The sequence below is a fragment of the Hippopotamus amphibius genome, chromosome 3, assembly GCF_030028045.1.
Source record: "Hippopotamus amphibius kiboko isolate mHipAmp2 chromosome 3, mHipAmp2.hap2, whole genome shotgun sequence".
Lineage (NCBI taxonomy): Eukaryota > Metazoa > Chordata > Mammalia > Artiodactyla > Hippopotamidae > Hippopotamus > Hippopotamus amphibius.
Window position 1 is genome coordinate 27,037,782 of NC_080188.1, and position 10,482 is coordinate 27,048,263.

General features: G+C 41.5%; 1 pseudogene; it reads right to left on the minus strand.

Moving 5' to 3' along the window:
• Positions 1 to 3,932: 3,932 nt before the first annotated feature.
• LOC130848102 (40S ribosomal protein S23-like) lies at positions 3,933 to 4,359 on the minus strand (annotated as a pseudogene).
• Between the last annotated feature and the right edge of the window lie 6,123 nt (positions 4,360 to 10,482).

Sequence of the window (10,482 nt, forward strand, 5' to 3'; positions counted from 1 at the left end):
TCTGCTTAGGTAGAAAGAGCTGCATTAACAAAGGTGAGGAGGAAGCAGGTGTAGAGAAAAAGAACTAATATTTACTGAGTTCTCCGCTCAACCTTAGGTACACAACAGATACTATCTAAATGTTTGTTCAGTAAATAGGCATCCTTGTTGAAAAAGGATCATTAGAACCATTTTGGAGATAAAGACACTGAGGACCAGAGAGTTAGATCACAGTTCTAAAGTCACATAGCTAGATGTGGGAGAGTTACATATCGACCCCCAGGCTGTCTGCCTAACAAACTTCTGTTCTTTGCCCTGTCCAGATGGGTGGCTGAAGTCTAGAGTGTGTAGCAAGGGAGCAGAGTGGGCACTGTAGCCAGAGGGGAACTTAGACACAGTCGGGACTGGACCGCAGCCATCCCTAAGTGACATTCTAAGGAACATATGCTGTTCTTAGTGGGAAGCTACCAAAGAGCTTAAGGTACGAGAGTAATGTCATCAGTCTTTATTTTAGGAACAAGGTAAGTGTCATAGGGTGGAAGTTAGGAGGTAGGAATGGGGGCAGCGGCTATGAAAGCAGAGCGAGGGAGAATCTGACTGAGTAGCAGCATCCTTTCTACCATTGTTAAAAGACCGGAGTATTTCAATATTGCTGTGCTTGTGGTATGTCCTACTGATCGCTTTATGTTCTCTTCGGAAGGGATCAAGATAGGACTGGACTGGTAGCAAAAGGCTGTAGCAGGTGGCCAAGTGCCTCAATTCTTGAGCCAGGCTGCCGAGACTCAAAGCCCAGCACTGTCACTTGCTGTGTGACCTTAGTCAGCTGTTTAACCTCTCTGTGGCCCAGTTTCCTCATCTGAAAACAGGAGTAGTAATAGTGCTACAATAGTGGTGGATAGTTGTGAGCGTTACTTGAGTTAATAAGACAAGGTGAAGAACTTGGAACAATGCCTGGCACAGAGCCAGCCCCGTGGAGGTATTAGCTGTTATTGTCAATAGCTATGCCAAGGTTCTTGGGCATCAGTGTTGGAAAGGACCCTGGGGTTTAACTAACCATGACCTTTCCACCTGCCACCAGCCCATGGTGCTGCTCTGATTGCTTTGGCTGTTCTTCACCAACATGAAATTCTTTTTAATTTTGCGTGAAATAGACTGCAAATTAATATTTGCTTTTCAAGATTAGAAGAGACTGTTCCTTTTTTTAAAAAAAGATATTTATTTATTTAGGCTGTGCCAGGTCTTAGTTGTGGCATGTGGGATCTTTAGTTGCAGCATGCGGACTTCTTAGTTGTGGCATAAGGACTCTTAGTGGCTGCGTGCATACAGGATCTAGTTCCCCGACCAGAGATCGAACCCAGACACCCTGCATTGAGAACGCAGAGTCTTACCCACGGACCACCAGGGAAGTCCAGAGGCTGATCTTAAGTAGAAAAACAATGGACTCTCCTGCAAGGTAATGATGAAGAAGACACTCTTTAGGAAAAACTCACTTTGGTGTGGTAAAACTCTGAAACACAGTGCTCATAAGAGTATAACCAAATAAATAATTATAATACTGGGGAGGGAGGGGTGTTTACATGCTGTTTTCTGACTCTTTGATTTATTTTAACTGTTTAGGGAAGCTATATTTATGCTTCATATCTTTCTTAAAACATTTTTCCTATAAAATATTCCAAAGCACCAAAGTAAAGCATCTGGCACCAGGCAGTATGCAAAAATAACCTTTTATTTTGTTTTTATTTTTGATGGCAACAGCAGACTATTATTTGGAATTGTTCTACCTCACTGCCCCCTGCTGGTCAAGGCCTAGTACGACCCACAGCCCGTGACCACACTGGTCAGCTTCTGATTTTGTGCTCCCTCCCCCAAAGGCTGCAAAAAGATACTCCTGTTTCTTCTTATTAAGAAAATACTTTGCTATTTTAACTTACATCCTGGCCAGGTCCTGGTTTTGTGGGACCTGTAGCTTATCTAATTTGGGGGACCCTCTTTAAGATGAAAGAATGCAAAATTAGAAATACAAAATAAGATATGGAATAGAATATCTATTTTTGAATGAGAAAAGAAATGACAACAGATTACAAATTTCAAAGTGCTAACAACTACCACAAATACCGCACAATCCAGAAAAATAAAATATTTTTTTATTAACTAGCATCTCATACACCTCCCTAACCCTTTTCGCCTACATTAAAAAATTCTTTATCTCTTTGTAAAAAAAAATTTTGTAATATTTTCTATGGTGGGAATAGAAAGATAATTCAGATTTCCCTTGCTCATTGTTCATCAGATTTTTTTTTTTTTATTGTTGATAGTTGAGAAGAATTTCCCTCAACTTCACAATCCATTTGTAGTGTTGTATGCGTTTTAGTTTGGTGGTCAAATTTGGGGAAATTTCTGTGATTCATGCACGAAATTTCAGGACATTTCTAATTTTCTTGTACAATGTATAATCCTGGATACTCTTTGAAATTGACAGCACTTATTAACTAGTTTATCTCTATGCCCCCCTTGTAGTGGTATGATTTCTGTTCCTTTTTAAGATGGCAGCATCTCATGTCAAATTAGCAAGATATCTAAATATTTCTCCAACTAAATGTATTTTTGCTTCTCATCCTTAACGGGATCATCAAACAATCCAAAAACCAATTTATCACTTCTATTTGAAATTTGTCTCTTCCTCTTGATGAATTACTGCTTTTGGTATGATCTGAAAGTTTTGGTCTGAAATTTGCTTTCCGACGTCAGACTAATTTCTCTCGGTTTCATTCTTCATAGTAACCACTTTTGTGTCACAGTCCACCAATTTTTTATCTGATTTTTCTTTTACAATGGCAACTATGTGAGGTGATGGGTATGTTAGCTAACTTTATTGTGATAATCATTTCACAATAGATATGTATATTACATCATCATGTCACACACCTTAAATGTATATAGCTTTGTCAATTATCCGTCAGTAATGTCGGGAAAAAATTTCTTTCAGTTCTTTAAAAAAATAAATGACAAATCAAATGCTACCTGTCGCTTCTCACGTGTTTTAATGAAACTTTGCAAAACAACTTGCAACATTGCCGCTGATGCATTCCCCACCCCCTCAGCAGCACCCGTAACTGCCTGCAGCCGCTCTAATGCCCTCCATACGAAGGAGGGGTGACAGACAGGAAGCTGCAGTGGAAAGGGGCCGCTGTCTGAACCAACTGTGGTTAGAACATCTTACTTTTGAAAATTCTGTGTCCGTGGATGATCACGTGAGCACCGTGCTGGGGCCCCTCGCAGGGGTTATTAGCTCCATGGGGAATCTTCCACATCTCACTGTAATCTCTTCTGTTTCCAGGAAGTGCCAGAATGTGGGGACAACTCTGTATTATTTATTTATTCCATTCTGCTCTTCCCGTCCGTGCAGAAAACTGCTTCAGTTTAGATCAGGTGGATGGAAAGTCAGTCTAAAAGAGAGAAAATTCAGAATTAGGAAGTATTTTTAAATGTCCATTGAAAAAACAGACCGATCCACAATTATATTTGCTGATTTCAGCTCTCTCAGTAATTGATAGAGCAGGTAGACAGGAAGGCTATAGTAAACTTGAACAACATAGTGAGTAAACTTGTCCTAATTGATATTTGTAGAACACTGCATACTTGAAAATGTACATTTTAAGGTATGAACTAGAAACCAAGAGACTGGTCTAGTTTTGTCCCTGCAATAACTTGACCTTGGATATGTTACTCACTCATTTGTAAAATGAGAGAACTAGAGTATCTGCTTAACTAAATAACTAGATGGTTTCTAAGATCCATTTTAATTCTAAAACTCCACGAACTTGATATGCCTATGGGACAGACACTAAGCTGATTGCATGAAGAAAGCAAACCAGACCATTTTTATTATTATTTTTATTTATTTATTTTTGGCATATCAAAATTTACTGCTATCGTGCTTTCACCATCAAAACTTATGACCTTGATCTTTCCTTCTTGCCTTTGTATAGGGCCAAAAGAGAGACACTGGCTACTTTGACAGCCTTAAAGTGGACTTCAGGAAGGTCACCAGCAGCAGGACCTCTGCAACCAAATCCAGCAACTGGAACTTCACCATTTTCCTCAATAAAATGCAAACAACCATCCTTGGGTACAAAGGTTGTGATTTTTTGCCGTTCTTGATTAGCTGAACCCTGGCTTCCTGATGCCAGAATTTGGCTGTTTAGCTTCAACCCCTACTTTTTCAAGCACAATTCCCTTGGCATGAGAAGCCCTTCCAAAAGGGTTGGGCTTCAGGGCTGTGCCCCGATGGGCTTTCTTGTACTGTTTACCGTGCCACTTCTGGTCCTATCAGTGGCTACGGAGCTTCCTGGCAGCATGAAGACCGCGACACTTGCCCATCCTGCCGGTGCCACAGGCCTGAGCAGAAGAGAGACGCAAAACAGGAAGCAGCCACAAGCCCCCAGGAGCCCAGACCTTTAAAAAAAAGAGGGAGAGAGAAAGAGAACTTGCAATAATTATTTGTAATTAGTGTGATTATTTCTTGTGTGCTGTGTGCTATTAGGCTTGAAAATTTTGGTTTAATAAATGGGCTAAACATTTGCTCTCTATGTATTATTATATATATTATACCTTATAGATATTATTAATTGGCTTAGAATTCCACATTCTTCTGTTACAGTATACAATTTACTTACAGCCCAGTTCTATTGTGATTACCACACTCTTAATATTGTCAAATTAAAATTGTATGTATGTGTTTCTAGGCAGAGCATCATCGGGTCATTAGACTTTCTTTTTCATTGTTGAAAATGTGCCACCTTCTAGGGAAAAAGTATTATTTTAAAAATAATTTAAATAAAAAGTAAAAGCCTTGTTCCTGTAATCCGCTTTATACTCTCAAATTTTCTTGTCTCTTTAAAAGATCAATGCTATTTCCACCTGAGCAGCCAGGTGGAAGTCTGGCCAGACCAGTTTGCAAGTCTGAAAACAGATATTGAGGCCTGAAGTGTTGGAACCCAGATTCATTCCCTCCCAGAAGGCCCTGGGCTCCTTATGCAAATTCCTTCCATCCCTCCCTGGCAACCTGCTTTGCATCCTAGAGATCTCTAGGAGGAATAGTGCCAGGATTCCTTCTGAAACAGCCTCTGCCCTCCTCCAGTGTCTCCTGAACAATTCATCTATCTCACAAGTAACAGGGACTGATCAGTTGATTCTTTCCAGGACAAGAAAGTACGCTGCAGCTTTTACTACTGGACAGAGGACCAGCTGGAATAACTGAGCACCTTTGTTCAATGGGCTTTTTTGTTTCAACTTGGCCTTAGCAAGGTCCCCATCACATAGACAACCCAGAGTGCACATGGTTAGTAATGCCACACATGGAGGAGACATCTTGGCCTCTAGGGACATGTTTTAGGATAACACATCTGCCCTCTCATGCCACCTTGCTCCAATCTTCCCCCAGGAGATGCTGGTGGTTTGGAAAGGAGTTGTTGGCACACAACCCTCACACCCTCCTCCTTCTTTACTCTCTGGGATCACTGCAGAAAGCACCTGTCATGTTCTGCAATTGACCACTCAGTAAAAACTCTGCCCAGTGGGGTGAGGCCTGCGGTTTTCTAGGCCTGCCTGTGGCTGACTCCCTCAAATCTTGCACTATGTACCAAGACATGGGGACTAAATGAATCAAGACACAGTTCCTTCCCAGGATATCTAGCAACTATGAAGATGCAAAAATTATACAGACCAGTGGGGGTAACACACACCCAAACCTGGGCGATCCCAACCCTTTCCCACTTTATCTACCAGCACAAATTATTCCATCTCTGGAGAGTCATCCCACAGGATTTCACCTGACTTAATTGCATATAATGGTGTGAGTGGTATTGCAAAATGTTTTCTGTTTGCCTGTTGGAAGGGGAGAGAATAGACAGGGAGGTGAGTGAAGAGGAGGAGGAAGAAAATTGGAAGCATTTCAAGCAGACTCTGGTGCTGAGCTTGTTTTAACTTGCCAGGAAGCTGTGGAGTACATCATCACACATGCCTCATCCTGTTTGTGTAAGTCAGCAAGCTTCACTTGAGCATGTCCTAAGTGACAGGTACATTTCACATTCTTTACTTGGTTTCAAGGTCCCTTCATTAGGATGCATTGGTGTGTTTGGTGAAACTTCTGTTTTAGACCAAATGATTACTCCCTGAACCCCCAATACAACTTCACTTTTCCTGACTTTGTCCCTTTTCCAGATGTCCCTGCATTTACCTGGAATGGCCTTCCCCCAGTCCTTGCCCTTTGTAGTCTTCTCCATCCTCCCAAGCCCACCTGCCTTGATCATCTTAGCACATGTGAGCTTTTGCTCTGTGTTAGAAAGACCCATCCTTTGCTATTTCTGAATCTGTTTCCTTAGAGAGTTACCTGCAGAATTTTATTTTTTTCTCTGGGTTTCTCTAGTGGGGACCTTGAATTTGTTTCTAATAGTTCTGTCATGGCTGGAGCAATCTCTCATACTTCTCAGAAAAGACACATGTATGGCTATCTACCTGATTCATTTGTTCATGTATCATTTCAGTTCAGATATATACTTTTGGAAGGATGTATATTTTGTATCTTTTCAGATATTTATTTAACAACTGATGTTCAGTTAATGGCAGAAGAGAATGAACACATTACTCCTGAATTCTGGAAGACATAAATCAAAGAAGTCTACCATGAGCCCCCAAAGCTTTATCCTAAAACTTTGTATGCATTTTACAAAGAACCCTGTCTGTAGCATACCCCTGTTTTGCTTTAACATGAAAATGTGATAAAATGCTTATAGCACGTAAACTTAATGCTTTGAAAGGATGTGTCATATTGAATTTCTGAGTCTATATATCCTCTGATACACTGCTGCTCACCCCTGTCGTGTATTCCAGTTAAAAAAGCATGGCGACCAAAAGTTAAATAAATGTTTATGGGATGAATAAATGAATAAAAAATCTGATAATACTAATGGAAATTTTGTATTTAGGCAACTCCTTCCAGAAATTTATATTGGGTCACAGTCTTCCAAGGGAGTTAACTCACCAGCAGGAGTCTGATCTGTATTTCTTTCAAGTCCAGCCAGCTGCTGCACAGATGCAATCATTTCTTACTATAATTAGCTTCACTTTACAGGTGGGAAAGTGGAGGCTTAGGCAGATAAACAAGCACCACAGTAGCCATGAGTAAATAGACCATAACACCCCAGTCTCCCAGGTACCCCAGGCCAACTCCCTCCTGCGGGGACCCCAGCGCCCCCAGTTCAGGCCTTCTCGTAGCACTTTTCATGCTGGGTTGAGATTACTTGAGCACTTCAGACTCCACCCCTGAGTCTGAAGGAGGGCCAAGAGCTCCTCCTTGCTGGAACTATGTCTTGATCATCTCTGTGCACTCAGCCTCGCACACGGAGGGCTCCCAGGAAGTGTGAGAATGAATAAGTAAAAATATATAAATCCCCAAGAAACTGCTGAATGATTCTGGATTTTCCAGGCCTGACTTCTAAGTAAGCCCTTTTGTTTTTAAATTGTGCTAAGATTATAAGTCTAAATGAAAAAGAATCTAATGCTTATATTAGAACATGAACTCCATGTTTCTCAAGACTGTCTTAGTCTACTTTCACTGTATTGAAAATGTTCACCCAAGCAGATTTTCTTTACTTTGGATTGATTCCCTTTCAACTCTTTGGGAAACCCTCATGGCCAGGCCACGTGATTGTTTTTGTCTCTGAGAACAGGTACTTCCTGCTCTGCTGTTGCAGGAACACAGCTTGGTTGTCTTCTGTGGGGATGACATGAATCATCTTGGTCACCACTCTTACAGGACCCCGAGTTAAATTGGTTTCAGGTAGATACAAGGAAAATCCCTTGTTGACTATTTTATAGGTACAGATGGCAAATCTGCAACTTATAATAGTTTTTTAAAATTAATTAATTAATTAATTTATTTTTGGCTGCATTGGGTCTTTGCTGCTGCCTGTGAGCTTTCTCTAGTGGCAGAGAGCAGGGGCTACTCTTTTTTGCAGTGCCCAGGCTTCTCATTGCAGTGGCCTCTCTTGTTGTGGAGCACGGGCTTTGGGCGCACAGGCTCAGTAGTTGTGGCTTTCGGGCTTAGTTGCTCTGCGGCATGTGGGATCTTCCCGGACCAGGGCTCCAACCTGTGTCTCCTGCATTGCCAGGTGGATTCTCAACTACTGCCCCACCAGGGAAGTCCTACAACTTATAATAGTTTTAAAAAACAGGTTAATCGAGATACAGTTCACATACCATGAAATTCACCTATTTATACCATTCAGTGGCTTTCAGTGTGTTCACAGGGTGGTGGAACCATTACCACCCTCAATTTTGGAACATTTCCATCATCACAAAAAGAAACCTCCGCCCTTTGGCCCCGACCCCAACCTCTCCCTGGGGTGGGGTGGGGGAGGGGTGAGAGACTAGCCATGTGCACAGTGAGACAGCCGTGTGGCAAGTACGAGAATCTACTTTGTCTGAACATGAACTAGTCAAGATCATTGTGTTTTCAAGGGACAGAAATCTGAATCAAACTGGATTGGGCAACAGGGAGCATTTTTTTTTAACGGTAATTTTTATTCATTTTTATTTTTCATTTTTATTTTATATTGGAGTACCGTTGATTTACAATGCTGTGTTAGTACAATGTTGTGTTAGTTTCAGGTGTACAGCAAAGTGGTTCAGTTATACATATACATATATCCACTTTTTCAGATTCTTTTCCCATCTAGGTTACTACAGAGTATTGAGTAGAGTTCCCTGTGCTAAATAGTAGATCCTTGTGGATGATCTATCTTGCATACAGTAGTGTGTATAGGTTCATCCCAGCCTCCTAAGGGAACACTTATTGTCGAACAGGATCCAAGCACATCTGAATAAGCAAGCCATGGGGAGGGCACACAGGCAGCTGGGGCTTAGAAACAGATAGAAAAGAGACGTGAGTGCTGTCAAGACTCTTCTTTCTCCTCTACCCGTTTCATTTTTTCCTCAGTGAAACCATTTTCCTCCACATAGCAAGAAACAGCAGCCTCTCCCCTGCCTCAAATTGCATGCCCCCACTACCAAGGAACTTAAACATCATTTGGAAGCCGAAAGCTACCAACATGGAGAAATTCCCCTGAAAGACAACCAGGCCAAACTTCAGAAATCATTACGGGTTTGTGGGGTGGCTTTTCTTCTGGGGGATAGGATGATGTTGTGTTTCAAACCTAGAATAACCTATACAACAGAAAAGGTGGCTGATGACAGCTCACATCTGGCTATACATTACAGATAGAAAGTAACACAAGTTAAGAGGCATGTTTACTTCACACCATGTGCTTAAAATCTAATAATAGTCATGATGCAGATATAGGGGTACCACACAATCTGTGGGAGATGTCACGAAAAGGTGAAAAACAAGGATAAAATAAGGATAGAATGTTACTGCAATCATATGGGATGGTCAATGGGATGTAAGTATTGTAGAAGCAGTGTGTGCAAATTTTAGGAAGTGTCCTTCAAGGCTGTCCTTTGTCCTTCTCCCTCCCTTTTCTTATTCCTTTTTTTTAAAAAAAATAAATTTTATTTATTTATTATTTATTTATTTATTTATTTATTGGCTGTGTTGGGTCTTCATTGCTGCGTGTGGGCTTTCTCTAGTTGCGGGGACCAGGGGCTACTCTTTGTTGTGGTAGGTGGGCTTCTCATTGCTGTGGTTTCTCTTGTTGCAGAGCATGGGCTCTAGGTGCACGGGCTTCAGTAGTTGTGACACGTGGGCTCAATAGTTGTGGCCTTCAGACTCTAGAGTGCAGGCTCAGTAGTTGTGGCGCACAGGCTTAGTTGCTCTATAGCATGTGGGATCTTCCTGCACCAGGGATCAAACCTGTGTCCCCTGCATTGGCAGGTGGATTCTTAACCACTGCGCCACCAGGGAAGCCCCTTTTTCTTATTCTTGATGGTTTGAAAGAGGATGCAAAGACTGGCACTGGAGCAGTTATCTTGAATCGTGAAGTAGAATCTGTCTGTTGAGGGTGGTGAGCAACAATATGCAAGGCGCCTGGGTTCTTGATGACCATGGGGCTACCAGAAGCCTGGGATTACTTATGCCAACATTATTATAAGAGAGACAGAGCCTCAATTTTTTTTTCACATCTTTATTGGAGTGTAATTGCTTTCCAATGCTGTGTTAATTTCTACTGTACAACAAAGTGAGTCAGTTATGTGTATACTTATATCCCCATACTCTCCCTCTTGAGCCTCCCTTCCACCCTCCCTATCCGACCCCTCTAGGTCATCACAAAGCATCAGGTTGATCTCCCTGTCAAAGCCTCAGTCTTGTTCAAGCCACTGCTATTTTGGAATTTCTGTCATACTTGGTCAAATCTTGGGATGAAAAATTACAATAAAATATTTCCTGTTCTATTAATTTTTCAATCTCAATGGATTGCACTGACAAGGTAGAACAATGACATTTTCAGGTAAAGCCTCAAAAAACCCTCACAAAAACCCTGCTTC